Here is a 5,398-nt window from a genome sequence, read left to right on the forward strand (position 1 = left end):
TGACAGTGAAATACTCGAGGTGGTATATACACAAATGGCCATCTGCCGAGTGCTGCATAGCATATCAAAGAATACTGGTTTTCATGTTGCTCCTAATAAATTGAGCAGCGTTCGTTAACTGCAATTATTGTTACATGGATCTGACAGCTGAAACTGCTGAGGCAGAATTAATGATTCCATAACAAGGACTGTGGTCCCACGGGACTTACTAGCTAAAATGAGAAGCTCTTGTGAGTGCCTGCACTTTTACAAAATGATGGGAGAAGTGAGTGTTGGCTGTTCAGTAATGGAAACGATAAAGTGAACAAAAGCTTTTGGGTGCACTGAGGTAGACGTTGCAGTATTAAATATACATGATGTTTAATAGTGAGTGTATCTCTAACACATAAAGTCATGCATTGGAAAGAGATACTGCTTTTAGATATGCACAGCCTGGCAGTGTCTTTGAAAAGGTATTCCTACAGCAGTGCACATCTACACAAAATATACACCTGGCAGCTGAAATAAAGCCTGGGTATTTACTATTCTGTTCCTACCAGTTTCATACTAAAGTGACCCAGTGTGTTTTTGAATGGCTGGGACTCACATCTACAGGGCTAAAACTGCTTATTGTTCTGCTGGTTAACACAGCTGGTAGCCTGGATCACTTCTGTTGACAGAGCTTTCGGCCTTTGTGTACGACGGTGCAGAAGGATTCTGTGACATCTTGGCTGGTGTGTGGGCGGCGTGGAGGGCATCTGTTAAAGGTCACAGACAAATTGGACACATATGGAGAAAATGAGCAACTCAAAGGGGAAAAGTGATATGTGATTCCTATCACAAAGAGTTTGCAAATAGGAAAACAGTCCTATGCTTTATAATTTTAACTCGGAACTGGTGTCTTACCCCACCCCACCCCCAAAATGGGATGCGGTTAAAAAAAAATTGTATACTTTTAAAAATGCCTTTCCTTCTGCTTGCTCTGACTTTTAAAGTGGGTTTTCAGAAATGAATCAACTTTCTTTGTTTTCCCTGTTGGGAAGCATGTATGTGAGAAATGATTTATTATAACTAATACTTGTCCATCTCCACTGGCTATTTTTCAATGTGGATTAGATCCTAAATACAGTAATAAATGAGCTTACTTTCCTCATTACACGTTTGCAGACATCTACCCTTCTGGAACAAAAACAAGAGCAATCTTACACCAATTTTGCATAAACGAATCAGACTGAAGAAAAGTCTTTAGGCTATAGAAAGTCCATTATAAAACAGTGTGATTTCAAGAGTTCTAAAATCCCCATGAGGTAATTTCTTGCCATCTGTTGCAGGCAATGTGAGGAATTGTAATTCTAAAACATGAAGGCTTTTACGCAGCAAAAAGGAGACAGTTTAGCATCATGTTGCCATTCACTGTAATTTCAATAGTCAGTAGTGAACTCTAACAATTATACAGCAGTTTAAGACTTTACAGTAAAAACTCACTAACTGCAACTAACTTGGAAGCAAGCTGGTTGCTATAAAAAGCCTTGTAATAGGAAACTCTGAGGGCTATTAGCTGACTCCAAGTTGGTAATCATGTTACAACACAGAAATGAAACAAATGAGCATGTCCACCTGAAATGTATACAGACAGTCCTATGCCAAGCGTATCTCAATAAAAATAACTGCTTTTAAAAAATAATAATAATGCAGAGCCTAGGAAGAGGACATTATAGTTATGCAAATAATTTTTGTTCCTGAGGCTCCAAATTCTCAGCTTCAATCCCCAGCAACACCATAAAGTAGAGTTTAGCAGTGGCCCTGGGAAAGAACCACAACAAACAAAACAAAACAAAAGGGTGGGGGGTAGATAGCATGATGGTTATGCAAAGAGACTCTCATGCCTAAGGCTCCAAAGTCCAGGTTCAATACTCTGCACCACCATAAACCAGAACAAAGCAGTGCTCTGATGGGAAGGGAAGGGAAGAGGGAGGGGAGGGGAGGGGAGGGGAGGGGAGGGGAGGGGAGGGGAGGGGAGGGGAGGGGAGGGGAAAGGAAGGGAAAAAGAAGAGAAAAAGTAGAAAATAATTTGGCCTCAGAGACGATAAAGCATCATACTCTCTCTTTTAAGAATGAGGTCTGTAATCTGATGCCCAGCATCCCGTGTGCCAGAGTGGTGCTCTGGTTCTCTCGCTCATTGATAAAATATCTTTAAAATGGCACTGGGAGGGGGCAGGTGAAGGCACACCTGGTCAAGGGCACATATCACCATGAACAAGGGTCCGAGTTCAAGCCATGGCTCCCCACCTGCAGAGGGTCCGCTTCACGAGCAGTGAGGCAGGTCTGCCAGTGTTTATATCTTTCTCTCTCCCTCTCTAGCTCCTCTCTCTCCCCTCTCAGTTTCTCTCTGTCCTGTCAAATAAAATAAAACTAAATTAACAACTGAACATGAAAATGGCACTGTAAATCTGAGGGAGTTGCTTTACCTAAAACACCCAAAGCTTAACAGGATTCTTTTCCTTCCTACTAGGTGTTTCTACAGTGGCTCTCTGCTTCTCTGACTTGCTTTCCCTGGAGGCTCTGCTCATGTTCCCCTACCTCACAATACTCCCTTTCCACTAATAGCTCCTCTTCAGCATCAAGCTCTTGTTTCACGCTTTCTCTAAATCCTGATCCATCTTTCCCTTTTCTCCTCTTCTTTCTCTTTCTTCGTGTTGATAGTTGCACTCAGAGGTGAGAGTTTTGTTCTGCGGAGAACTTTCACAGGGAAATGAGAAATGGCATCCGTGTGTCGATGGCTGCACTGTAAAGCATAAAACCATTCCCAATAAAAATGATTTAACAATATATATATATATATATGGACAGCAACCAGTCATGGAGAAACGTGAATTATTGGAGCCGGGTAAAATGAATTAACTCTCTCCTTTAGCTGCCTGCCGTATCTGCCTCTTTTATTCCCATAAAAATCCCTGTCACGGGGTCGGGCGGTGGCGCAGTGGGTTAAGCGCATGTGGCGCAAAGCGCAGGGACTGGCGTAAGGATCCCGGTTCGAGCCCCCGGCTCCCCACCTGCAGGGGAGTCGCTTCATGGGCGGTGAAGCAGGTCTGCAGGTGTCTATCTTTCTCTCCCCCTCTCTGTCTTCCCCTCCTCTCTCCATTTCTCTCTGTCCTATCCAACAACGAATTGCGTCAACAAGGGCAATAATAATAACCACAACGAAGCTACAACAAGGGCAACAAAAGGGGGAAAAATGGCCTCCAGGAGCGGTGGATTCATGGTGCAGGCACCGAGACCAGCAAAAACCCTGGAGGAGGAGGAAAAAAAAAAAATCCCTGTCACCAGTGAGGAAGGCCCCTTCTGAAAGAGCTCGGTCCATGAGGAGTGCAGGGGGACCACGGCATGGAAGTTCCCATCCAGTCTTTTGCCTTCTGAGAATGCTAATGTGGCGACCACCAGGCCCATGGGCCCACGTGACCTACCTCAGCGAGCAGGTCCAAAAGAGCAGGTAGCTTGTCTAGGACAGAGGGTGCTCCGTATCAGCTACTTAACGATCGGTTTTTCCCAAGGATCCTTTGAGGATCCAGTATTGTTATATATAATTCAGCTCCAAAATTTTCTTTGGAATAAAAAGAGTTTTATAAATTCAACATAATTTCCTTTTTCAAAGTGTGATCTCTTTTTAAATCTTTTTATTTATTTATAATCGGATAAAGACAGAGAGAAATTGAGAGAAAAAGGAAGCGAAAGAAAGAAACAGAAAGACACCTGCAGCCCTGCTTCATTCACCACCTGTGAAGCTTTCCCCCATGCAGGTGGGAACTGGGGGCTTGAACTTAGGTCCTTGCGCACTGTAATGTGTGTGCTCAACCAGGTGCACCACCACCTGGCCCCCACGTCATAATTTCTCTCTTTCGGCAGCAATTTCACAACAATAAGGGAATGGTAAGAATCCCGGGAAATGGTGGGCTATCCGATTTCTAAATCCAAACTTGATATTTCCAAAGTAGACTATGGGTTTTTAATGTTTTTTAATTGCCTTTGCCTAACTTATTTTAGGAGGTCTGTATGCAAAGTTATTTCTCTGGTACTACTAAGTACAAAATGAAGTACTGACATCATATTTTAAGTAATTTTTTTTTAGGATTATAGTCATAGACTAAGGCCAAATCTTATTATTGGTAGTTCTCAAAAATTTCAGAAAGTGTTTTTTGCACACTTGGAAAACAGCAACTTCCGGCTAATGCAGTGCCACAGTGATGGGCACTGCATGTCCTGTTGGTGTTTGTAGCAGGATGCTGGGCAACATACAGAACATATGTCCAATCTCATTACAATTTCGTAACTGTGGCCCATGGAGAAAAGGTTTGTTGCCAAGAGGTCTGAGTCATCTGTTGGTGTTCTTTCTGCTTTCAAATTTGGTGCGTGTTAGAAGCATTATGGAAAGAACTTGTTTTAGTTAAGCATACATAGACATGATGGCTAGTCAATACATATATCTCTAAAGGCTAAAAAAAAACACTGGGAACACATTATAGTTCTCTTGTGGATTGGCAATTATCTGATGTCAGATAAACTGGCTCAAGTCTAAACTGGGAAAAAACATTGTTCACAAGGATAAGTGAATAGAAGCAGTCACAAGGGCAGGGGATAACTTGACATCTGCATAAGAAACACAACTCAGAGGCCTGAGACAGTGACAGAGAATTGTCTTTTTTTTTTTGCCTCCAGGGTTATTGCTGGGGCTCCGTGCCTGCACCATGAATCCACTGCTCCTGGAGGCCATTTTTCCCCCTTTTGTTGCCCTTGTTGTTGTAGCCTTGTTGTGGTTATTATTGTTGTTGTTGATGGCGTTTGTTGTTGGATAGGACAGAAAAAAATGGAGAGAGGAGGGGAAGACAGAGATGGGGAGAGAAAAACAGACACCTTCAGACCTGCTTCACCTCCTGTGAAGTGACTCCCCTGCAGGTAGGGAGCCGGGGGCTCGAACCTGGTTCCTTACGCCGGTCATGCACTTTGCACCATGTGCACTTAAACCGCTGTGCTACCGCCCAACCCCCAAGAATTGTCTTTACTGAGTGATGCCCTTGGTTCATTTCCCAGCATCACAGGAAAGTACCATATGTGGAGCTCCAGTGGCGCGATCGGTTAGCGCTCAGTACTTATACAGGAAAGTACCATGTGTAGGTAGCACAAAAGGCCAAAATGGATGGAACTGAGGAGAAAGAAAGAACACTGGAACTATGGGGAGTCCAGGGATGTTTTTCATTCAGTTAATACTGAATGTGAAGTGACTCTTTATATACTCAGAGACTTATCCCTATGAAAAAGTGGTAGTAAAGCAAGATTAAAGAAATGAGAATATCAAATTGAAACGCTTCCACACAAGCAACTGGGATACCACACATGTGAAAAAGAATAGATATCAAACACTCTG

The sequence above is a fragment of the Erinaceus europaeus genome, chromosome 13, assembly GCF_950295315.1.
Source record: "Erinaceus europaeus chromosome 13, mEriEur2.1, whole genome shotgun sequence".
NCBI lineage: Eukaryota > Metazoa > Chordata > Mammalia > Eulipotyphla > Erinaceidae > Erinaceus > Erinaceus europaeus.